The sequence below is a fragment of the Coregonus lavaretus genome (assembly GCF_964263955.1).
Source record: "Coregonus lavaretus genome assembly, chromosome: 16".
Lineage (NCBI taxonomy): Eukaryota > Metazoa > Chordata > Actinopteri > Salmoniformes > Salmonidae > Coregonus > Coregonus lavaretus.
Window position 1 is genome coordinate 37,473,533 of NC_140003.1, and position 26,959 is coordinate 37,500,491.

A 26,959-nucleotide genomic window follows, 5' to 3' on the forward strand; every position below is an offset into this window, starting at 1 on the left:
ATTACAGTTATAAGACAATTTCAGAGTGTCCAAATAAATATATTTGTAACCACAATGTATTTGTGTTACTATCTAGCTACATAAGGTTCCAGTAAAGTTATGGGAGAAATCAAGATGACCTACAAAAAGAAATTGCCTCGATTTCTATACATAATAGGCCTGGAGCTCCACCCCATAGTATATGGCCAAATATTCCACGCAATTTATCCAAAGCGACGTACAGTTAGAATTGCATACATTTTACGTATGGGAGGTCCCGGGAATCGAACCACTACCCTGGCGTTTAAAGCGCCATGCTCCACCAACTGAGCTACAATCGGCCACTTCCAGTTTAGGTTTATAAAAGCTTTTGAAACTTCATTCCAGTTCATAAAAAATATGCATGATCGATTGATGGCCAGTGTTTGGTAAAGTATGTACAGGTTTTCCATCTGGTACAGTATAAAATCAGTGCGCAGACGAGACCGGAAGTGTATAATTTGTGGCGTCAAAAGTGTCTTCGACAGAATCGAAAATGGCGGAGTACCTGGCGTCCATTTTCGGTACAGAGAAAGATAAGTGAGTACTATATGACGAGAACTTCCACACTAGGCTATATCATGCACAATTAGCAGTGAAATGGTAACGGCGCCTTAGCTTGGCTAGCTAGGTAGGTAGTGAGTACTGTACTTAACGCGTTAGAATGATGGGGATATAGTCATTGGGAAAACGTTACCATGTTGTTGAACATGTGAACAGATGGATAAGGGATCTGTAAAATGTACATTATATTGCTTAGTGACCTGTTAGTCAAAATCTAGACACTATTTTGTGTGACACTAGTGATTTTCAACGTTAAAGTTCGGACTAGTTAGGGAAACACTGCTGGCAACTCACTTTTTGATAAGTGTCCCAAATTGTTAGCTAGCTATACCAAGGATTGTCATCTGTTGTTATACATCCAGTAGCTATAATGCTAACGTTAGCTAGCTAGCTCCCAAGATCATCCAGATGCTCATAGCATTTGCCCTGTAAAGTGTGTTGTGTATCCAAGGTTGAAGAAATTGTGAGACCGACAATATAGCTAGTAATGATGCACGGCTTGACAACCCGCAGTCCCCGCGGACCGGTTTAAAGGTAATTAAATATTGTGTGGCTGAAGGGCCAGTTGGTGGCGGGCGGGTTGAATAAAGATAAACAATACCTTAAGAAAATCCATAAATGTATAATTAGTGTGCAATTTATATAGGCTACATTGGGGTTTTTCTTACAATATTTTAGGCTATCTGGTATTACTGCATAAGCCTAAACTTTAGGGCTTAACTATATGCGCGCCAATCTCCAAATAATGCTTTTGGAAACGTGCAGAAAAAGTTAACATCAATCCACGGAGGCAAAAAGTAAATTGTCGAAGTTTAATTCAATAAGACAAAAGCTGCTAAAGGAGAGTTGAAAATAAAGAGAAGGGAGGGCCAGAAAAGTAATATTTGGTGAAGTGTTAAAAGAGGATGATGGCAGTGCCGCCTATGTTATGGGTGATGATTGATTGTGAGGCTGTATACACATTCGACAGTCACAAGACGGGACTTCAAATAGTAGGTCTATGGCATGTCAAGGGAATTCTAGCCTACTGTCTAGATGGGTTAAATGGAAACTGACATCTGGACATTGACTAACCAGAATAACCTACTGTTTCCTACCAGAAACTCCAGTCCTCTGATGATAATAGTCCCGTGAGAATCGACATCCCTGTGTTTTGAGAGAAATGTCTGAGTTTGACAGGTGTTACTCGCGGTTTGAGCAAGAAAACAATAAAAAATTGAACGAAGTGCTGCACATAGCCTATATATGAAGGACCTACATGTATCAACTTTCACAGTGAATGCTTTTGTTTATACATTTTGTGCAAATGAATTGAACATTGCCAAATGCATCATAAAAAAAATATTGTGCCTCTCGAATAATGGACATTCGAATAACAAATCTTTCAAATACAAAATATACACTTACTATGCACAGTTTATGGTTGAGCTGATCGTGGACTTCGGGAAAAGGGGACGCACACCCCCAAAGACGGGGCCGCAGTTGAGAGGGTCAAGAGCTTCAAGTTCGTCTGTGTCCACATTTACATTTTACATTTTAGTCATTTAGCAGACGATCTTATCCAGAGCGACTTACAGTTAGTGAGTGCATACATTTTCATACTGGCCCCCCGTGGGAAACGTACCTACAACCCTGGCGTTGCAAGCGCCATGCTCTAACAACTGAGCTACACATCACTGAGGACTTATCATGGTCCTCTCACATAAGCACAGTCGTGAAGAAGGCTGAAACGATTTGGCATGGCCCCTCACATCCTTAGTAATTTTTACAGCTGCTCCATCGAGAGCATCCTGACTGGTTGCATCACCGCTTGGTGTGGCAAATGCTCGGCATCCGACCACAAGGCGCCATGGGGGTATGCCTTGAACATTTTGTTACAGCCTTATTCAACATTGAAGGTCCCCAAGAACACAGTGGCCTCCATTATTCTTAAATGGAAGAAGTTTGGAACCACTAAGACTCTTCCTAGAGCTGGCCGCCTGGCCAAACTGAGCAATCGGGGGAGAAGAGCCTTGGTCAGGAAGGTGACCAAGAATCCGTTGGACAGAGCTCTAGAGTTCCTCTGTGGAGATGGGAGAACCTTCCAGAAGGTCATTGTCCTGTTGGAAGGTGAACCTTAGCCCCAGTCTGAGGTCCTGAGCGCTCTGGAGCAGTTTTTCATCAAGGATCTCACTGTACTTTGTTCCTTTCATCTTTGCCTCGATCCTGACTAGTCTCCCAGTCCCTGCCGCTGAAAAACATCCCCACAGCATGATGATGCTGCCACCACCACCATGCTTCAGGGGATGGTTCCAGGTTTCCTCCAGACGTGACGCTTGGCATTCAGGCCAATGTTGGTTTCATCAGACCAGAGAATCTTGTTTCTCATGATCTGAGAGTCTTTAGGTGCCTTTTGGCAAACTCCAAGTGGGCTGTCATGTGCCTTTTACTGAGGAGTGGCTTCCGTCTGGCCACTCTACCATAAAGGCCTGATTGGTAGAGTGCTGCAGAGATGGTTGTCCTTCCCGTCTCCACAGAGGAACTCTGGAGCTCTGTTCGAGTGACCATCGGGTTCTTGGTCACCTCCCTGACCAAGGCCCTTCTCCCCCGATTGCTCAGTTTGGCCTGGCGGCCAGCTCTAGGAAGAGTCTTGGTGGTTCCAAACATATTCCATTTTAGAATGATTGAGGCCACTGTTCTTGGGGATCTTCAATGCTGCAGAAATGTTTTGGTACCCTTCCCTAGATCTGTGCCTCGACACAATCCTGTCTTGGCGCTCTACGGACAATTCCTTCGACCTCATGGCTTGGTTTTTGCTTTGACATGCACTGTCAACTGTGGGACCATTATATAGACAGGTGTGTGCCTTTCCAAATCATGTCCAATCTATTGAATTTACCACAGGTGGACTCCAAGTTGTAGAAATATCTCAAGGATCAATGGAAACAGAATGCATCTGAGCTAAATTTCGAGTCTCATAGCAAAGGGTCTGAATACTTATGTAAATAAGGTATTTCTGTTTTTTATTTGTAATAAATGTGCAACATTTCTAAACCTGTTTGCTTTGTCATTATGAGGTATTGTGTGTAGATTGCTGAGGATTTTTGATTTATTTAATCAATTTTAGAATAAGGCTGTAATGTAACAAAATGTGGAAAAAGTCAAGGGGTCTGAATACTGTACATGTACATATTCCAAATCAAATTGTATTTGCCACATGCGACAAATACAACAGGTGTAGACCTTACAGTGAAATGCTTACTTACAAGCCGTTAACCAACAATGCAGTTTTAAGAGAAAAAAAAAGTGTTAAGTAAAAAATAGAAGTTAAAAAATAACAAATAATTAAAGAGCAGCAGTGAAATAAAATAACAGTAGGGAGGCTATATACATGGGGTACTGGTACAGAGTCAATGTGCGGGGGCACCGGTTAGTCAAAGTAATACAGTTGAAGTTTACATACACTTAGGTTGAAGTCATTCAAACTCGTTTTTCAACCACTCCACACATTTCTTGTTAACAAACTATAGTTTTACAAGTCGGTTAGGACATCTACTTTGTGCATGACACAAGTAATTTTTCCAACAATTGTTTACAGACAGATTATTTCACTTATAATTCACTCTATCACAATTCCAGTGGGTCAGAAGTTTACATACACTAAGTTGACTATGCCTTTAAACAGCTTGGAAAATTCCAGAAAATGATGTCATGGCTTTAGAAGCTTCTGACTTTTTATTTTAAATTTCACCTTTTATTTAACCAGGTAAGCCAGTTGAGAACAAGTTCTCATTTACAACTGCAACCTGGCCAAGATAAAGCAAAGCAGTGCGATTAAAAACAACACAGAGTTACATATGGGGTAAACAAAACATAAAGTCAAAAATACAACAGAAAATGTATATATACAGTGTGTGCGAATGTAGTAAGTTATGGAGGTAAGGCAATAAATAGGCCATAGTGCAAAATAGTTACAATTTCGTATTAACACTGGAGTGATAGATGTGCAAAAGATGATGTGCAAATAGAGATACTGGAGTGCAAAATAAATAACAATATGGGGATGAGGTAGTTGGGTGGGCTAATTACAGATGGGCTGTGTACAGGTGCAGTGATCGGTAAGCTGCTCTGACAACTGACGCTTAAAGTTAGTGAGGGAGATGAGTCTCTCCAGCTTCAGAGATTTTTGCAGTTCGTTCCAGTCATTGGCAGTAGAGAACTGGAAGGAATGGCGGCCAAAGGAGGTGTTGGCTTAGGGCAGGGGTGTCAAACTCATTTTGGTTCAGGGGCCACATACAGCGCAATCTGATCTCAAGTGGGCCGGGCCAGTAAAATAATAGCAAAATAACCTCTAAATAACGTCAACTCCAAATCTTTACCTTTGTTTTTCAATATTATGCCTTAATTTATCATTTAGCCTACATATGTGCATTATAACTCACAGATCACAGTGGATCTACAAAGGCACAAAACATTTATTCACAGATAGGCCTATGGAACTGAGAAAATGGCATTTCACTTTGATTAAAAACACTTGTTTTATTAACTTAACTTATTTTAATGTACAGTATACATTCTGACCACCTGAACTGACTCACCACACTATGCACAAACTAAAGTGGGAGCTATGAAGAACGTTATCACAATGTTCATGGTCTTTAAATATTACATTACCACAGTAAATGTAATTTTTTCACAGAACTGTATTCTTCAGAGTGCAAAACGTCTCTTAAAGAGCATTACAAGTCTTACAATTAGACTTGACCTACTCGCTGTTTAACCCCCTCCTCTCTCTTTCTCTCACTGCGGACTACCGGCTGCTCCTGAAACTTGGCATCTTTCAGCCTTCACGATTGCATCAATATCAGGTGTCAAATCCTGAGTAGCAGCCAATTTCATAATGTAATTTAAGTGCTTGTGTGTTAGCCTTGAGCGCAGCTTTGTTTTATTGATGTTCATTACAGAGAAAACCTGTTCACAGAGATAGGTAGTCCCAAACATGCATAAAACCTTTGCAGCCAGGGCTGTTAATTTGGGGCAAGAGATACTGATAGAATGTGTCCAAGCCCACAGAGGCAAATTTGTCCTTCATACCTGAATCACACTGCAAGTCAATTATTTCGAGTTGGATGTCAGCGGGCAGATCAGAAGCCTTGACTGTGAATGGCGAGCAAAAAACGGCAAATTCTGTCTCAAGTTCACCGAAGACCTGAAACTGTCGCTCAAACTCCCGCAGCAATCCTGTAATCTTGTCTTTGTATTGAGCCATGTCAGCATTAAGTCCGGTCGCACGCACATCTCTTAGACAAGGGAAATGAGCGGTGTCACCGCTAGATAGTTGTGTCTCCCAGAGTGACAGTTTCAACTTGAATGCGCGTATGCTGTCATAATACTGAGTGACAACTTTTTTGCGGCCCTGCAACATTTTAAGATTATTCAGGTGCAGGATCTTGCCACCAGAAAGGCAAGATCCTGCACCCATTCTGGGCATTTAAGTTCCTTCACTGGTTTGCCTTTTTTCTCCATGAACTGTTCAATTTGCTCTCGTAGCTCAAAGAAACGCTTCAGCACGGCACCTCGGCTTAACCACCGTACTTCAGTGTGGTATGGCAAGCCATGCGTAATGTCTTTATCACTGAGAAGACTGTCAAACTGACGGTGATTCAAACCTCTTGCTCGGATGAAATTAACAGTGCGGACAACCACCTCCATGACATGATCCATTTTTAATGATTTGCAACACAATGCTTCCTGGTGCAAAATACAGTGAAATGTCCAAAACTCTTGTCCTCCATTTGCGGCCTGTACTTTATCTCTGAATTTTGTCACAACGCCTGCTTTTCTCCCAATCATTGATGGCGCACCATCTGTAGCCAGGCTGACGGCACGGGACCAGTCCACTCTGACTCTGTCCAGCGCTCCAACGAGAGAGCTCATAATGTCATCCGCTGTTGTAGTATCCGTCATAGGTACCAACCCAAGGAACTCCTCGGTGACTGTCAAAGTCGCATCAACACCACGAATGAATATGGCCAGTTGAGCAACATCTGTAATATCAGTGCTCTCATCAATTGCAACCGAAAATGCAACAAATGACTTGACTTTGTGATTCATTTGGCTCTCCAAGTCTGCCGAGAGATCTGAAATTCTATCTGCGACAGTGTTTCTCGTTAGGCTAATGTTGGCAAAGGCCTGTCGCTTTTCAGGGCACACGATTTCTGCAGCCTTCAGCATGCATGTTTTCACGAACTCACCCTCAGAAAATGGCTTGGATCCTAACGCTATCTCATTAGCAATAAGGTAGCTAGCTTTCACCGCTGCATCACTGACCTCTCGGCTACGGGTAAAAACAGACTGCTGTTTCTTCAGACCCACTAACAATTCATTTATCTTCTCTATTCTCAGTTGTCCTCGCAAATGGTTGTATTTTTCACTATGATGAGTCTCATAGTGGCGCCGAATATTATATTCCTTGAGCACTGAAACTTGCTGATTACACACCAAGCACACAGATTTCCCATTCACTTCTGTGAATAAATATGAATCAGTCCATTTTTCTTGGAAAACTCTGCACTCTGTCAACTTTTCTCCTTTTTGACAAAGACATTTTGGTAATGTGGGTGCAACAGTGGGTAATTTTGACAACAAGAGCTTAATAACGATAAGGCAAGATCGGCAGATGGCGCATTCTGGGCACGTTGCTGTCACGTGCTGTTTATATCAGGATCTCTCGTTATTTCAGTGTGACCTCTGCTGGACAAATTTGGAATATCTGTTCCATAAAAAAAAAAAAAAAAAGTGGACGTCGTTTCGCGGGCCGGATTGAATCATCTGGCGGGCCGGTTCTGGCCCGCGGGCCGTATGATTGACATCCCTGCTCTAAAGGGTCCAAACCTTATTTCACTGTTCATGAAATAAAAAAGGGATACAACTTAGAATGTCAGATGAAGAAGAAAGATAGCAGCAGGTCCCTGTTAACGGGTCGGAAACTTACAGCACAAACCATCGGCAGACTGGGCAGTGTTTTGAGGGTTACGGTAACTGTTGAAGAGGGCAATGGTCTGAAAATACAAAATGTTCATTTTGGTTTCAGCAGATTTCTTTAAATAGGTGCATTTACTCCCTTCCCCCTCACTCAAAACAATGTAATTGTGCCCCAACCAGCCCCAGAACAGGGTATGAAGGGATGACTGAAAGAGGTTAAGATGATTCATGGGACTGATCCACGCTGAAAGAGAGGGAGCTGGAATAAGCGACAATCGCAAATGATTATATATATATATATATATATATATACACACTGCTCAAAAAAATAAAAGGGAACACTTAAAACAACACAATGTAACTCCAAGTCAATCACACTTCTGTGAAATCAAACTGTCCACTTAGGAAGCAACACTGATTGACAATACATTTCACATGCTGTTGTGGAAATTATAGGCAATTAGCAAGACACCCCCAATAAAGGAGGTGGTGACCACAGACCACTTCTCAGTTCCTATGCTTCCTGGCTGATGTTTTGGTCACTTTTGAATGCTGGCGGTGCTTTCACTCTAGTGGTAGCATGAGACGGAGTCTACAACCCACACAAGTGGCTCAGGTAGTGCAGCTCATCCAGGATGGCACATCAATGTGAGCTGTGGCAAGAAGGTTTGCTGTGTCTGTCAGCGTAGTGTCCAGAGCATGGAGGCGCTACCAGGAGACAGGCCAGTACATCAGGAGACGTGGAGGAGGCCGTAGGAGGGCAACAACCCAGCAGCAGGACCGCTACCTCCACCTTTGTGCAAGGAGGAGCAGGAGGAGCACTGCCAGAGCCCTGCAAAATGACCTCCAGCAGGCCACAAATGTGCATGTGTCTGCTCAAACGGTCAGAAACAGACTCCATGAGGGTGGTATGAGGGCCCGACGTCCACAGGTAGGGGTTGTGCTTACAGCCCAACACCGTGCTGGACGTTTGGCATTTGCCAGAGAACACCAAGATTGGCAAATTCGCCACTGGCGCCCTGTGCTCTTCACAGATGAAAGCAGGTTCACACTGAGCACATGTGACAAACGTGACAGTCTGGAGACGCCGTGGAGAACGTTCTGCTGCCTGCAACATCCTCCAGCATGACCGGTTTGGCGGTGGGTCAGTCATGGTGTGGGGTGGCATTTCTTTGGGGGGCCGCACAGCCTTCCATGTGCTCGCCAGAGGTAGCCTGACTGCCATTAGGTACCGAGATGAGATCCTCAGACCCCTTGTGAGACCATATGCTGGTGCGGTTGGCCCTGGGTTCCTCCTAATGCAAGACAATGCTAGACCTCATGTGGCTGGAGTGTGTCAGCAGTTCCTGCAAAAGGAAGGCATTGATACTATGGACTGGCCCGCCCGTTCCCCAGACCTGAATGCAATTGAGCACATCTGGGACATCATGTCTCGCTCCATCCACCAACGCCACGTTGCACTACAGACTGTCCAGGAGTTGGCGGATGCTTTAGTCTAGGTCTGGGAGGAGATCCCTCAGGAGACCATCCGCCACCTCATCAGGAGCATGCCCAGGCGTTGTAGGGAGGTCATACAGGCATGTGGAGGCCACACACACACACTACTGAGCCTCATTTTGACTTGTTTTTAAGGACATTACATCAAAGTTGGATCAGCCTGTAGTGTGGTTTTCCACTTTAATTTTGAGTATGACTCCAAATCCAGACCTCCATGTGTTGATACATTTGATTTCCATTGATCATTTTTGTGTGATTTTGTTGTCAGCACATTCAACTATGTAAAGAAAAAAGTAATTAATAAGATTATTTCATTCATTCAGATCTAGGATGTGTTATTTTAGTGTTCCCTTTTTTGAGCAGTGTGTGTATATATATATATATACACACACACAGTGGGGAGAACAAGTATTTGATACACTGCCGATTTTGCAGGTTTTCCTACTTACAAAGCATGTAGAGGTCTGTAATTTTTATCATAGGTACACTTCAACTGTGAGAGACGGAATCTAAAACAAAAATCCAGAAAATGACATTGTATGATTTTTAAGTAATTAATTTGCATTTTATTGCATGACATAAGTATTTGATACATCAGAAAAGCAGAACTTAATATTTGGTACAGAAACCTTTGTTTGCAAATACAGAGATCATACGTTTCCAGGTTTGCACACACTGCAGCAGGGATTTTGGCCCACTCCTCCATACAGACCTTCTCCAGATCCTTCAGGTTTCTGGGCTGTCGCTGGGCAATACAAACTTTCAGCTCCCTCCAAAGCTTTTCTATTGGATTCAGGTCTGGAGACTGGCTAGGCCACTCCAGGACCTTGAGATGCTTCTTACGGAGCCACTCCTTAGTTGCCCTGGTTGTGTGTTTCGGGTCGTTGTCATGCTGGAAGACCCAGCCACGACCCATCTTCAATGCTCTTACTGAGGGAAGGAGGTTGTTGGCCAAGATCTCGCGATACATGGCCCCATCCATCCTCCCCTCAATACTGTGCAGTCGTCCTGTCCCCTTTACAGAAAAGCATCCCCAAAGAATGATGTTTCCACCTCCATGCTTCACGGTTGGGATGGTGTTCTTGGGGTTGTACTCATCCTTCTTCTTCCTCCAAACACGGCGAGTGGAGTTTAGACCAAAAAGCTCTATTTTTGTCTCATCAGACCACATGACCTTCTCCCATTCCTCCTCTGGATCATCCAGATGGTCATTGGTAAACTTCAGACGGGCCTGGATATGCGCTGGCTTGAGCAGGGGGACCTTGCGTGCACTGCAGGATTTTAATCCATGACGGCGTAGTGTGTTACTAATGGTTTTCTTTGAGACTGTGGTTCCAGCTCTCTTCAGGTCATTGACCAGGTCCTGCCGTGTAGTTCTGAGCTGATCCCTCACCTTCCTCATGATCATTGATTCCCCACGAGGTGAGATCTTGCATGGAGCCCCAGACCAAGGGTGATTGACCGTCATCTTGAACTTCTTCCATTTTCTAATAATTGCGCCAACAGTTGTTGCCTTCTCACCAAGCTGCTTGCCTATTGTCCTGTAGCCCATCCCAGCCTTGTGCAGGTCTACAATTTTATCCCTGATGTCCTTACACAGCTCTCTGGTCTTGGCCATTGTGGAGAAGTTGGAGTCTGTTTGATTGAGTGGAGAACAGGAGGGCTTCTTAAAGAAAAACTAACAGGTCTGTGAGAGACGGAATTCTTACTGGTTGGTAGGTGATCAAATACTTATGTCATGCAATAAAATGCAAATTAATTACTTAAAAATCATACAATGTAATTTTCTGGATTTTTGTTTTAGATTCCGTCTCTCGCAGTTGAAGTGTACCTATGATAAAAATGACAGACCTCTACATGCTTTGTAAGTAGGAAACACTGCCGATTTTGCAGGTTATCAAATTCTTGTTCTCCCCACTGTACATGTACATACACACACACACACACACACATTATTTTCAGGTCTCTCCAGAGATGTTCGATTGGGTTCAAGTATGGGCTCTGGCTGGGCCACTCAAGGACATTCAGAGACTTATCCAGAAGCCACTCCTGCATTGTCTTGGCTGTGTGCTTAGGGTCGTTGCCCTGTTGGAAGGTGAACCTTGGCCCCAGTCTGAGGTCCTGAGCAGGTTTTCATCAAGGATCTCGCAACACTTTGTTCCATTCATCTTTCCCTGGATCCTGACTAGTCTCCCTGGCACTCTCAATCATTCTAAAATGGAATATGTTTGGAACCACCAAGACTCTTCCTAGAGCTGGCCGCCAGGCCAAACTGAGCAATCGGGGGAGAAGGGCCTTGGTCAGGGAGGTGACCAAGAACCTGATGGTCACTCAGACAGAGCTCCAGAGTTCCTCTGTGGGGATGGGAGAACCTTCCAGAAGGACAACCATCTCTGCAGCGCTCTACTAAATCAGGCCTTTATGGTAGAGTGGCCAGACGGAAGCCACTCCTCAGTAAAAAGGCACAGGACAGCCCACTTGGAGTTTGCCAAAAGGCACCTAAAGGATTTTGACCATGAGAAACAACATTCTCTGGTCTAATGAAACCAAGATTGAACTCTTTTGCCTGTATGCCAAGCGTCACGTCTGGAGGAATCCTGGCACCATCCTTACGGTGAGGCATGGAGGTGGCAGCATCATGCTGTGGGGATGTCTTTTAGTGGCAGGGACTGGGAGACTAGTCAGGATCGAGGAAAAGATGAATGGCGCAAAGTACAGAGAGATCCTTGATGAAAACCTGCTCCAGAGCACTCAGGACCTCAGACTGGGGCGATTGTTCACCTTCCAACAGGACAACTACCCTAAGCACACAGCCAAGACAATGCAGGAGAAGACGCAAGGCTGTAATCGCTGGCAAATGTGCTTCAAGGTACTGAGTAAAGGGTCTGAATAGTTATGTAAATGTGCGAGAAGTTTTTTTAATTTTTGATACATGAGCTAACATTTCTAAAAACCTGTTTTTGCTTTGTCATTATGTGGTATTGTGTATAGATTGATGAGGGGGGGAAAAACAATTCAATCAATTTCAGAATAAGGCTGTAACATAAAATGTGGAAAAAGTCAAGGGGTCTGAATACTTTCTGAATGCACTGTTGGTCAATATCTGTGACCAACAGATGCATATCTGTATTCCCAGTAATGTGAAATCGATAGATTAGGGCCTAATACATTTATTTGAATTGACTGATTTCCTCAGAAGACCTTTAACTCAGTAAAATCTTTGAAATTGTTGAGCATATTTTATATATATATATATATATATATATATATATATATATATATATATATATATATATATATATATATATATATATATATATATATATATATATATATATATATATATATATATATATATATATATATATATATATATATAAATAAATAAATAAACTCAGCAAAAAAAGAAACGTCCCTTTTTCAGGACCCAAATCAATTTATAAAATTTTTGACATGCGTTTTCTGGATTTTTTGTTGTTGTTATTCTGTCTCTCACTGTTCAAATAAACCTACCATTAAAATTATAGACTGATAATTTCTTTGTCAGTGGGCAAACGTACAAAATCATTAGGGGATAAAATACTTCTCCCCCCCCCCCCCCTCACTAATATATATATATATATAGACACACACACATAAACAGTCAAGTTTTAGAACACCTACTCATTCAAGGGTTTTTCTTTATTTTTACTATTTTCTACATTGTCAAATAATAGAAGACATAAAAACGGTTAAATAACACATATGGAATCATGTACTAACCAAAAAAATTGTTAAACAAATCAAAATATTTTATATTTGAGATTCTTCAAATAGCCACCCTTTGCCATGATGACAGCTTTGCAAACTCTTCACATTCTCTCAACCAGCTTCACCTGGAATGCTTTTCCAACAGTCTTGAAGCAGTTCCCAAATATGCTGAGCACTTGTTAGCTGCTTTTCCTTCACTCTGCGTTCCAGCTCCTCCCAAACCATCTCAATTGGGTTGATGTCAGGTGATTGTGGAGGCCAGGTCATCTGATGCAGCACGCCATCACTCTCCTTCTTGGTCAAATAGCCCTTACACAGCCTGGAGGTGTGTTGGGTCATTCAATCAATCAATCAATCAATCAATCAATCAATCATGATGAAAAACATTGTCATTGTCCTGTCATTGTCCTGTTGAAAAACAAATGATAGGATGGCGTATCGCTGCAGAATGCTGTGGTAGCCATGCTGGTTAATTGTGCATTGAATTCTAAATAAATCACTGACAGTGTCACCAGAAAAGCACCCCCACACCATCGCACCTCGTCCTCCATGCTTCACGGTGGGAACCACATGTGGGGATCATCCGTTCACCTGCTGCGTCTCACAGACACGGCGGTTGGAACCAAATATCTCCAATTTGGACTCCAGACCAAAAGGACAGATTTCCACCGGTCTAATGTCCATTGCTCATGTTTCTTGGCCTAAGCAAGTCTCTTCTTCTTATTGGTGTCCTTTAGTAGTGGTTTCTTTGCAGCAATTCGACCATGAAGGCCTGATTCACACAGTCTCCTCTGAACAGTTGATGTTGAGATGTGTCTGTTACTTGAACTCTGAAGAATTTATTTGGGCTGTAATTTGAGGCTGGTAACTCTAATGAACTTATCCTCTGCAGCAGAGGTAACTCTGGGTCTTCCTTTCCTGTGGCAGTCCTCATGAGAGCCAGTTTCATCATAGCACTTGATGGTTTTTGCAACTGCACTTGAAGAAACTTGAAAGTTTCCGGATTGACTGACCTTCATGTGTTAAAGTAATGATGGACTGTCGTTTCTCTTTGCTTATTTGAGCTGTTCTTGCCATAACATGGACTTGGTCTTTTACCAAATAGGGCTATCTTCTGTATACCACCCCTACCTTGTCACAACACAACTGATTGGCTCAAATGCAGTAAGAAGGAAAGAAATTCCACAAAATAACTTTTAACAAAACACACCTGTTAATTGAAATGCATTCCAGGTGACTACCTCATTAAGCTGGTTGAGAGAATGCCAAGTGTGTGCAAAGCTTTCATCAAGGCAAAGGGTGGCTACTTTGAAGAATCTCAAATATAAAATATTTTGATTTGTTTAACACTTTTTTTGGTTACTATGTGTTATTTCATAGTTTTTATGTATTCACTATTATTCTACAATGTAGGAAATTGTAAAAATAAAGAAAAACCCTTGAATGAGTAGGTGTGTCCAAACTTTTGACTGGTACTGTGTATATATATTCACATTTTAGTCATTTAGCAGACGCTCTTATCCAGAGCGACTTACAGTTAGTGAGTGCATACATTTTCATACTGGTCCCCCGCAGGAATCGAACCCACAACCCTGGCGTTGCAAGCGCCATGCTCTACCAACTGAGCTACACGGGACTATATCTATATACACACAATATAAGGTCATTGGGGCTAGAAATTACTTCAAGGACTTGCTGAATCCTAGGTGATTGAATGCCAAGATGTGCTTTTTATTACTAGTTTATTTTTTTCCTTTTGATACATTTTCAAAAAATGAACTTTTTGCCAGTCATTTTCAGATGCTCTGCTGAGAAACAGAACAGTTATACATGACAGCAACAAGACCACAAACCCATGACTTACCTGGGAGGCAGGGAGTGGCAATGCATCAGCTCTGCTAGCCAGGGCTCAACATCAGGGTACTATAACATTTCCAAAATGGCTGACATAAGTTAAATCAGTCTAATGTATAGGGAGAGAGCAAAAACTAAAGCTGTGCTGTGTCTGGACAGTAACGCATATAGATATTTTTGCTGTCAACCACAAACAAAATGTTGGGCACTAGGGCAGTCGGTGTGTTGTCAGTCTTGTCTGAAAGTGCCTGATAAATACCTAAAGTCAGTCATCTGTGCACTATAACTGTGTTAGAAAACAGATACTACGAGGATATCGCTTGGAGGTATTAACTTCACTGTAAGGATCAATGCAAATGTAGTGGGGCGCAAGGCATTTTCTTTTTTTGAGTCCTTTTCTCAATGTCACCATCAGAGCATGTCATTCTACGCCTAGGCTTAGACCCCATGAATGGCCACAGATAGATTTATTTTATTGGCGACATAGGTGGCGTTTTTCTGATTGCGGCATATTGGCGTGTTGCGGTACCCCCTGCTACCAGTGCTGAGACAGACCCTCAGAAGCCCTGCAGGAAGCCAGCGGAGACACAGACCTAAAGTCTGAGGAGGGAGGAGGGAACTAGAGAGACCTGAGGGCTGAGAGGACTGGGGATTACAGTAGATGTTTTGAATCAAAATGGTCTGCAGAGGGAAAAATTAAAATGTTTTAGAAAAATTTTAAAACAAAATCCCCAAATCCTGATGCCTAGAACCTATAGCAAAAGGCAAAAAGGGGGTTGGATGTAGAGGAACCTTCTGTCTGTAGGAGGGGAGGCTGGTGACAAGTCCATGCTTGACCGGTGGACACATTTACATTTTAGTCATTTAGCAGACGCTCTTATCCAGAGCGACTTACAGTTAGTGAATACATATTTTTATTTTTCATACTGGTCCCCCGTGGGAATCGAACCCACAACCCTGGCGTTGCAAACGCCATGCTCTATCAACTGAGCTACATCCCTGCCGGCCATTCCCTCCCCTACCCTGGACAACGCTAGGCCAATTGTGCGCTGCCCATGAGTCTCCCGGTCGCGGCCGGCTGCGACAGAGCCTGGATTCGAACCAGGATCTCTAGTGGCACAGCTAGCACTGCAATACAGTGCCTTAGACCACTGCCCGACTCAGGAGACTACACGATGGGGAGTGTGTATTTTCTCTGTCCAGAGGTGGTGAGCTGTAGGGAAACAGAGGAAGGAGGAGGCGAGGCGAGCTGTAGGGAAACCTAGAGCAAGCCTAGAGTACAGCTGCTGTGCTATGTTCTATTATTCCATTATATTTTTATGCCATTTAGTAGATGCTTTAATCCAAAGCGATTTACAGTTATGCTTCTCTACTCTACTCACAGAGGGATACATCGGGCTTTGAGTTGGGGAAATTATGCTCAGTGTATCAGTCAAGTTTAGTCAAACGCAATCCCACAATATGTATTAATGAGGGAACGAGGGACATCAGCCGCTTGAGTATGTCAATAATCCATAGTCAAATGGTTTGAGCTTTGTCAAAAAAACGGGCCTGCCAACAACCTGAATACCCTAAGACACCCTCTAATGTCAGCTCTAACTATACTGAACAAAAATATAAACACAACATGTAAAGTGTTGGTCCCATGTTTCATGAGCTGAAGTAAAAGATCCCAGAAATGTTCCATACGCACAAAAAGTTTATTTCGCTCAAATTTTGTGCACAAATTTGTTTACATCCCTGTTAGTGAGCATTTCTCCTCCTTCGCCAATATAATCCATCCACCTGACAGGTGTGGCATATCAAGAAGCTGATTAAACAGCATGACCATTACACAGGTGCACCTTGTGCTGGGGACAATAAAAGGCCACTAAAATGTGCAGTTTTGTCACAACCCAATGCCAAAGATGTCTCAATTTTGAGGGAGGGTGCAATTGGCATGCTGACTGCAGGAATGTCCACCAGAGCTATTGCCAGAGAATTGAATGTTAATTTCTCTACCAAAGCCGGCTCCAACGTCGTTTTAGAGAATTTGGCAGTACGTCCAACGAGCCTGACAACTGCAGACCACATGTAACCACGCCAGCCCAGGACCTCCACATCTGGCTTCTTCACCTGCGGGATCATCTGAGACCAGCCCACCCATGGCTGTGCCCCTGCCCAGTCAATTGAAATCCATAGATTAGGGCCTAATGAATGTATTTCAATTGACTGATTTCCTTATATGAACTGTAACTCAATACAATCGTAAAAATTGTTGCATGTTTCGTTTATATTTTTCTTCAGTATACATACACTCTAGCAACACAATATTGACGGGCCCCTTCTCTATTACCAGTGGTTGACCAGAGCATTTGCTTGACTTGAACTACGAAGGAAATCAGTATGGGTCAACCAGGCAACTTTCTTAATGGAATCTCTTGCAAAAGGCATGGCTAGCGGTTACAATGGAGTAGAAATACATGAAAATGCAGAGGGATGTGCATTGCCGTGCCTCCTTTCAGCCAACGTTATGTCATGGGCCCCCTGGGTAAATCTAGCTCTCAATCCAAGTTCTCATGATATTCAGTTAAATATACATGTGACTGAGTGGAAGGGTAAGAGAGGATGGCCTAGATTCAGGGCAGACTGTCCACTAAACATTCTTTTTTTGTCCTATTGGGGTTAGAAAAAGTACCTCTGTTCATTAATAAATGGACCAGCGAGAGAAAAATGGCAAAACAGGGAGTGTTGTGTGAGACGTGTTTGTCTGGTATACTGAGACGCGGTATGTAAAAAATGCTTTGGCTATTCGAGGCGAGGCCACAAAACAGACTTGGACCAGCAAAAATTGAGGAAGTATGTATCGCTGTGCTTGTGTCAGTAGTATGGTTGAATAAAACACTTCCTGTTTCATATATTTAGGACACCAACTAGTACTGTATTTACATTCCCAGTGGGTCAGAAGTTTACATACACTCAATTAGTATTTGGTAGCATTGCCTTTAAATTGTTTAACTTGGGTCAAACATTTCGGGCAGCCTTCCACAATAAGTTGGGTGAATTTTGGCCCATTCCTCCTGACAGAGCTGAGTCAGGTCTGTAGGCCTCCTTGCTCGCACACGCGTTTTCAGTTCTGCCCACACATTTTCTATAGGATTGAGGTCAGGGCTTTATGATGGCCACTCCAATACCTTGACTTTGTTGTCCTTAAGCCAGTTTGCCACAACTTTGGAAGTATGCTTGGGGTCATTGTCCATTTGGAAGACCCATTTGCGACCAAGCTTTAACTTCCTGACTGATGTCTTGAGATGTTGCTTCAATATATCCACATCATTTTCCTTCATGATGCCACCTATTTTGTGAAGTGCACCAGTCCCTCCTGCAGCAAAGCACCCCCACAGCATGATGCTGCCACCCCGTGCTTCACGGTTGGGATGGTGTTCTTCGGCTTTCAAAGTCCCCCCTTTTTCCTCCAAACATAACGATGGTCATTATGGCCAAACAGTTCTATTTTTGTTTCATCAGACCAGAGGACATTTCTCCAAAAAGTACAATCTTTGTCCCCATGTGCAGTTGCAAACCGTAGTCTGGCTTTTTATGGCGGTTTTGGAGCAGTGGCTTCTTCCATGCTGAGCGGCCTTTCAGGTTATGTCGATATAGGACTTGTTTTACTGTGGATATACATACTTTTGTACCTGTTTCCTCCAGCATCTTCACAAGGTCCTTGTTCTGGGATTGATTTGCACTTTTCACACCAAAGTACGTTCATCTCTAGGAGACAGAACGCGTCTCCTTCCTGAGCGGTATGACGGCTGCGTGGTCCCATGGTGTTTATACTTGCGTACTATTGTTTGTATAGATGAATGTGGTACCTTCAGGCGTTTGGAAATTGCTCCCAAGGATGAACCAGACTTGTGGAGGTCTACAATATTTTTTCTGAGGTCTTGGCTGATTTCTTTTGATTTTCCCATGATGTCAAGCAAAGAGGCACTGAGTTTGAAATACATCCACAGGTACACCTCCAATTGACTCAAATGATGTCAATTAGCCTATTTTTGTATACATCTGGCCCTTCATTGGACACTGTTAACAAACCTCCAAACGAGCTTCAACGCCATACAACACTCCGTAGCCTCCAACTGCTCTTAAACACTAGTAAAACTAAATGCATGCTCTTCAACCGAACGCTGCTTGCACCCGCCCACCCGACTAGAATCACTACTCTCGGCGGGTCTGACCTAGAGTATGTGGACAACTACAAATACATAAGTGTCTGGTTAAACTGTAAACTCTCCTTCCAGACTCACATTAAGCATCTCCAATTAAAAGTTAGATCTAGAATCTGCTTCCTATTTCGCAAACAAAGCCTCCTTCACTCATGCTGCCAAACATGACTATCCTACCGATCCTTGACTTTGGCGATGTCATTTACAAAATAGCCTCCAACACTCTACTCAGCAAATTGGATGTAGTCTATCACAGTGCCATCCATTCTGTCACCAAAGCCCCATATACTACCCACCATTGTGACCTGTACGCTCTTGTTGGCTGGCCCTCACTACATATTCGTCGCCAAACCCACTGGCTCCAGGTCATCTATAAATCACTGCTAGGCAAATCCCTGTCTTATCTTAGCTCACCGGTCACCATAGCAACACCCACCAGTAGTCTGCGCTCCAGCAGGTATATCTAACTGGTTATCCCCTAAGCCAGGGATGTCAATCATACGGCCCGCGGGCCAGAACCGGCCCGCCAGATGGTTCAATCCGGCCCGCGAGACGACGTCCACTTTTTTTTTTTTAAAGGAACAGATATTCCAAATTTGTCCAGCAGAGGTCGCACTGAAATAACGAGAGATCCTGAAATACACAGCACGTGACAGCAACGCGCCCAGAATGCGCCATCTGCCGATCTTGCCTTATCGTTATTAAGCTCTTGTTGTCAAAATTACCCACTGTTGCACCCACATTACCAAAATGTCTTTGTCAAAAAGGAGAAAAGTTGACACAGAGTGCAGAGTTTTCCAAGAAAAATGGACTGATTCATATTTATTCACAGAAGTGAATGGGAAATCTGTGTGCTTGGTGTGTAATCAGCAAGTTTCAGTGCTCAAGGAATATAATATTCGGCGCCACTATGAGACTCATCATGGTGAAAAATACAACCATTTGCGAGGACAACTGAGAATAGAGAAGATAAATGAATTGTTAGTGGGTCTGAAGAAACAGCAGTCTGTTTTTACCCGTAGCCGAGAGGTCAGTGATGCAGCGGTGAAAGCTAGCTACCTTATTGCTAATGAGATAGCGTTAGGATCCAAGCCATTTTCTGAGGGTGAGTTCGTGAAAACATGCATGCTGAAGGCTGCAGAAATCGTGTGCCCTGAAAAGCGACAGGCCTTTGCCAACATTAGCCTAACGAGAAACACTGTCGCAGATAGAATTTCAGATCTCTCGGCAGACTTGGAGAGCCAAATGAATCACAAAGTCAAGTCATTTGTTGCATTTTCGGTTGCAATTGATGAGAGCACTGATATTACAGATGTTGCTCAACTGGCCATATTCATTCGTGGTGTTGATGCGACTTTGACAGTCACCGAGGAGTTCCTTGGGTTGGTACCTATGACGGATACTACAACAGCGGATGACATTATGAGCTCTCTCGTTGGAGCGCTGGACAGAGTCGGAGTGGACTGGTCCCGTGCCGTCAGCCTGGCTACAGATGGTGCGCCATCAATGATTGGGAGAAAAGCAGGCGTTGTGACAAAATTCAGAGATAAAGTACAGGCCGCAAATGGAGGACAAGAGTTTTGGACATTTCACTGTATTTTGCACCAGGAAGCATTGTGTTGCAAATCATTAAAAATGGATCATGTCATGGAGGTGGTTGTCCGCACTGTTAATTTCATCCGAGCAAGAGGTTTGAATAACCGTCAGTTTGACAGTCTTCTCAGTGATAAAGACATTACGCATGGCTTGCCATACCACACTGAAGTACGGTGGTTAAGCCGAGGTGCCGTGCTGAAGCGTTTCTTTGAGCTACGAGAGCAAATTGAACAGTTCATGGAGAAAAAAGGCAAACCAGTGAAGGAACTTAAATGCCCAGAATGGGTGCAGGATCTTGCCTTTCTGGTGGATATTACAGAGCACCTGAATAATCTTAAAATGTTGCAGGGCCGCAAAAAAGTTGTCACTCAGTATTATGACAGCATACGCGCATTCAAGTTGAAACTGTCACTCTGGGAGACACAACTATCTAGCGGTGACACCGCTCACTTCCCTTGTCTAAGAGATGTGCGTGCGACCGGACTTAATGCTGACATGGCTCAATACAAAGACAAGATTACAGGATTGCTGCGGGAGTTTGAGCGACAGTTTCAGGTCTTCGGTGAACTTGAGACAGAATTTGCCGTTTTTTGCTCGCCATTCACAGTCAAGGCTTCTGATCTGCCCGCTGACATCCAACTCGAAATAATTGACTTGCAGTGTGATTCAGGTATGAAGGACAAATTTGCCTCTGTGGGCTTGGACACATTCTATCAGTATCTCTTGCCCCAAATTAACAGCCCTGGCTGCAAAGGTTTTATGCATGTTTGGGACTACCTATCTTTGTGAACAGGTTTTCTCTGTAATGAACATCAATAAAACAAAGCTGCGCTCAAGGCTAACACACAAGCACTTAAATGACATTATGAAATTGGCTGCTACTCAGGATTTGACACCTGATATTGATGCAATCGTGAAGGCTGAAAGATGCCAAGTTTCAGGAGCAGCCGGTAGGCCGCAGTGAGAGAAAGAGAGGGGAGGGGGTTAAACAGCGAGTAGGTCAAGTCTAATTGTAAGACTTGTAATGCTCTTTAAGAGACATTTGCACTCTGAAGAATACAGTTCTGTGAAAAAATAACATTTACTGTGGTAATGTAATATTTAAAGACCATGAACATTGTGATAACGTTCTTCATAGCTCCCACTTTAGTTTGTGCATAGTGTGGTGAGTCAGTTCAGGTGGTCAGAATGTATACTGTACATTAAAATAAGTTAAGTTAATAAAACAAGTTGTTTTAATCAAAGTGAAATGCCATTTTTTCAGTTCCATAGGCCTATCTGTGAATAAATGTTTTGTGCCTTTGTAGATCCACTGTGATCTGTGAGTTATAATGCACATATGTAGGCTAAATGATAAATTAAGGCATAATATTGAAAAACAAAGGTAAAGATTTGGAGTTGACGTTATTTATAGGTTATTTTGCTATTATTTTACTGGCCCGGCCCACTTGAGATCAGATTGCGCTGTATGTGGCCCCTGAACCAAAATGAGTTTGACACCCCTGCTTTAGAGTGCTGTACTATACATGAAATACAACAGCTACTAGTGTTAAGTAAAACAACCCATGTTGGCTTCTGTTCTGGTAGTCACTGTTACAGAAATAACCAAATTAATTTTGATGCATACAGAACTGTGTATTTCTATTAATTCAAAATCTAATACTTTTCTAGGAAATAGTTTTTCATGATTGTTTCAAGTACTCACTCATTTACACTTTACTAATCCTATTCAGGAAGTTAACCCTGCCCCATAGTTTCAGGTCAAACTCATTTATGGAAATGTCTGGTTTTTATTGTACAACGTGATACAGTTGAAGTCAGAAGTTTACGTACACCTTAGCCACATACATTTAAACTCAGTTTTTCACAATTCTTGACATTTAATCCTAGTAAAAATTCCCTGTTTTAGGTCAGTTAGGATCACCACTATTTTAAGAATGTGAAATGTCAGAATAATAGTAGAGAGAGTGATTTGATTTCAGCTTTTATTTCTTTCATCACATTCAATTAGTATTTGTGGAAGGCTACACTCAATTAGTATTTGGTAGCATTTCCTTTTCAATTGTTTAACTTGGGTCAAACGTTTTGGGTAGCCTTCCACAAGCTTCCCACAATAAGTTGGGTGAATTTTGGCCCATTCCTCCTGACAGAGCTGGTGTAACTGAGTCAGGTTTGTAGGCCTCCTTGCTCGCACACTCGTTTTCAGTTCTGCCCACAAATGTTTTTTAGGATTGAGGTCAGGGCTTTGTGATGGCCACTCCAATACCTTGACTTTGTTGTCCTTAAACCATTTTACCACAACTTTGGAAGTGTGCTTTGGGTCATTGTCCATTTGGAGGACCCATTTGCGACCAAGCTTTAACTTCCTGACTGATGTCTTGATGTTGCTTCAATATATCCACATAATTTTCCTTCCTCATGATGCCATCTATTTTGTGAAGTGCACCAGTCCCTCCTGCAGCAAAGCACCCCCACAGCATGATGCTGCAACCCCCGTGCTTCATGGTTGGAATGGTGTTCTTAGGCTTGCAAGTCCCCCCTTTTTCCTCCAAACATAACGATGGTCATTATGGCCAAACAGTTCTATTTTTGTTTCATCAGACCAGAGGACATTTCTCCAAAAAGTACGATCTTTGTCCCCATGTGCAGTTGCAAATCGTAGTCTGGCTTTTCTATGGCGGTTTTGGAGCAGTGGCTTCTTCCTTGCTGTGCGGCCTTTCAGGTTATGTCGATATAGGACTCGTTTTACTGTGGATATACAGTGAGGGGAAAAAAGTATTTGATCCCCTGCTGATTTTGTACGTTTGCCCACTGACAAAGAAATGATCAGACTATAATTTTAATGGTAGGTTTATTTGAACAGTGAGAGACAGAATAACAACAAAGACATCCAGAAAAACGCATGTCAAAAATGTTATAAATTGATTTGCATTTTAATGAGGGAAATAAGTATTTGACCCCCTCTCAATCAGAAAGAGTTCTGACTCCCAGGTGTCTTTTATACAGGTAACGAGCTGAGATTAGGAGCACACTCTAGGAGTGCTCCTAATCTCAGCTTGTTACCTGTATAAAAAGACACCTGGGAGTCAGAAATCTTTCACATAAAAAGACACGTGTCCACAGAAGCAATCAATCAATCAGATTCCAAACTCTCCACCATGGCCAAGACCAAAGAGCTCTCCAAGGATGTCAGGGACAAGATTGTAGACCTACACAAGGCTGGAATGGGCTACAAGACCATCGCCAAGCAGCTTGGTGAGAAGGTGACAACAGTTGGTGCGATTATTCGCAAATGGAAGAAACACAAAAGAACTGTCAATCTCCCTCGGCCTGGGGCTCCATGCAAGATCTCACCTCGAAGTTGCAATGATCATGAGAACGGTGAGGAATCAGCCCAGAACTGGGTGAAAGTGTTGTGGTCAGATGAGACCAAAATCGAGCTCTTTGGCATCAACTCAACTCGCTGTGTTTGGAGGAGGAGGAATGCTGCATATGACCCCAAGAACACCATCCCCACCGTCAAACATGGAGGTGGAAACATTATGCTTTGGGGGTGTTTTTCTGCTAAGGGGACAAGACAATTTCACTGCATCAAAGGGACGATGGATGGGGCCATGTACCGTCAAATCTTGGGTGAGAACCTCCTCCCCTCAGCCAGGGCATTGAAAATGGGTCGTGGATGGCTATTCCAGCATGACAATGAGCCAAAACACACGGCCTAGGCAACAAAGGAGTGGCTCAAGAAGGAGCACATTAAGGTCCTGGAGTGGCCTAGCCAGTCTCCAGACCTTAATCCCATAGAAAATCTGTGGAGGGAGCTGAAGATTCGAGTTGCCAAACGTCAGCCTCGAAACCTTAATGACTTGGAGAAGATCTGCAAAGAGGAGTGGGACAAAATCCCTCCTGAGATGTGTGCAAACCTGGTGGCCAACTATAAGAAACGTCTGACCTCTGATTGCCAACAAGGGTTTTGCCACCAAGTACTAAGTCATGTTTTGCAGAGTGGTCAAATACTTATTTCCCTCATTTTAAAATGCAAATCAATTTATAACATTCTTTTTCTCTGGATTTTTTTGTCTCTCACTGTTCAAATAAACCTACCATTAAAATTATAGACTGATCATTTCTTTGTCAGTGGGCAAACGTACAAAATCAGCAGGGGATGAAATCCTTTTTTCCCTCACTGTATATTATGTCTGTGACAGTGCCATAATTAGTCTCTTAAGACCCCTCATAAAGGTAAAATGTCCAGTCTTAGTGTAGGGGCACAATGAACAGATTTTTGGCACTGACCCTTTGGCTCCGGACACTATCTTTCCTGAAATCCCTATTTCATGTGTACTGGACTGTGTGCTATTAGGCAATTGAAGACATTTGTAATTCAGTAATATTTAGATCAAAATCCTGTCCAATCAGTCCAGACTCGTATGTTTTAGCAATGTTTCTCTTGTGCATGTTTAGTTAATGAAACCACAGTGATGATGTCATTGGCTTGTCCCTGATGAGTGTGTTTCTCCTGTGGCCACTAGGTGCCGTCAGTGATGTGGAGATGCAGGAGCACTACCACGAGTTCTTTTGAGGTGAGTCGGTATTATCGCACTATAAATCCACTTGAATGGAGTGGATGATGCAACTCTGGGTTGCCTTGCATCTCTTCCCCCACCACACAGCCCATGTAGGAGTTGAAGACAAAATACTAACAACCTACTGAAACAGAATAGAAATACTGAAACCTTTTTACCCTGACCATTTCTGGGAAATGCACTTTGAATTAAAGTAAACTTCAGACATAATATATTCCCCTTTCTTTCTGCCAATCTATCTCCCTTTGTTTCTCTTGCTGTAGGAGGTCTTCACAGAGATGGAGGAGAAGTACGGAGAGGTGGAGGAGATGAATGTGTGCGACACCCAAGATGGGAGACCATCTGGTCTGAAATGTGAAGGTGTGTCACTGACCATGTAATTGTGTCTGTGATGGTGGGTTTTGTGCATGTTTGTTGAGGAACACACATTCTCCTTCCATTTAATCACAAACACTCTGTCATTGTCTCTGCCTCTTAAGAACCAAATTTCGCACACACCAACTCTGTGATGGTCTCTGTGTGTGGTTCCGTTGTGAGGAGGACATGGAGAAGGCAGTGATGATCTGAATAACCGCTGGTTCAACATTCAACCCATCCACGCCAAGCTCTCTCCCATTACCGACTTCAGAGAAACCTGCTGCCGCCAGTACGAGATGGGGTCAGTACTCCACCGCAGGACCACACACACACACACACACACACACACCATTTTCAGCTCAAGATGGCATTAGTGGTGATTACAAATACATTGCAATTCAATTAGGTTATTTCAATTAAATAAATGCTAGAGCAAGGCTAATTCCTACCAATGGCATCAAATCCACACACCTTTATCTCCGTTGCTCAGATTAGATTTCTTCATATGACAGAGTTCCTCAGTGCACTAACTGCAGTTCCCCCTTTCTCTACAGGGAGTGCACTCGAGGAGGCTTCTGTAACTTCATGCACCTGAAACCCATCTCCAGGGAGCTGAGGAGGGAGCTGTATGGATGCTGCAGGAAGAGGGCTACGCTCAGGCTCTCTTGACAGTCAACGCTAATCACAGAACTAATGCTGTGTTCAAGTGCTCTCCGAAATACAAATTTCTGACGCGCTAAGGTTTTTCATGTGGGTTTAAGTGGGAAAGTTCAAATGTTCTCTCTCTTCCTCCTCAGAGGGGGCCATCGTTCTCGCTCCCGTTCCAGGGAACGTCGTTCGCGCTCAAGGGATAAAGGCAGGGGAGGTGGAGGCGACCGCGAGAGAAGGCGTTCCAGAGACCGAGAACGCTCGGGAAGATTCTAAACCGAGCCACCACCGCACGTCCATCCCTCCCTTTCACTCTCCATCCATCCTCAAATCCCTATATCTTTCCCTCCATTGCGGCCTATCAATTCCCCGTTGGCCCTTTCATATAATTGTCCCAATGACCAGAATTAATTGGAAAATGTTGGACTCTTTTTTTCATAATTTTTATTCAAGAAATGTAAAGCATGCCTTCTCAATAAAAAATTAAAACATGATTTGCAGGGCTCTACAGCGCTACCATTTTGGTCGCATATGCTCCAAAATATTTTCATGTGCTGCCTGGATTTTTAATATGGGGGCACCAGTGCCCCTACGGAGAAAATAAAAATCACCCAGATAACATTTAATGGAATAAAAAGAAAGGAAGCACTTCTTCAGGAGACAAGCTTCAAAAGTGGCTAGGATTCATATAGGCTACATTTCAATCTTTAAAACAAGATGTTCTGGTGTTCCTTCACCCTGTATTTTCTAATGGCTGGCAATTCTTATCATTAATACGTTGAATGTTTTTCATCGTGTTCCTACATTTCTATGTGCCCTTACATTCTTTTCAACTTAGGAGCAAATGTGGTCCTTGTAAACAGTGTTGGTGTAGAGCACTGGTTTCTACTAATTTCTTCCAACTGGATCCATTTATTCTAA

At 43.0% G+C, this 26,959-nt stretch overlaps 1 long non-coding RNA gene across 1 annotated transcript; it reads left to right on the forward strand.

Annotated features, from left to right (window-relative positions):
* Window positions 1-497: 497 nt before the first annotated feature.
* Window positions 498-26,532, forward strand: LOC311144078. The gene is made up of 5 exons (XR_014614467.1): window positions 498-558; window positions 24,980-25,030; window positions 25,297-25,393; window positions 25,513-25,691; window positions 25,945-26,532. It is a non-coding gene; the product is annotated as an uncharacterized lncRNA (long non-coding RNA).
* The last annotated feature ends 427 nt before the right edge of the window (window positions 26,533-26,959 follow it).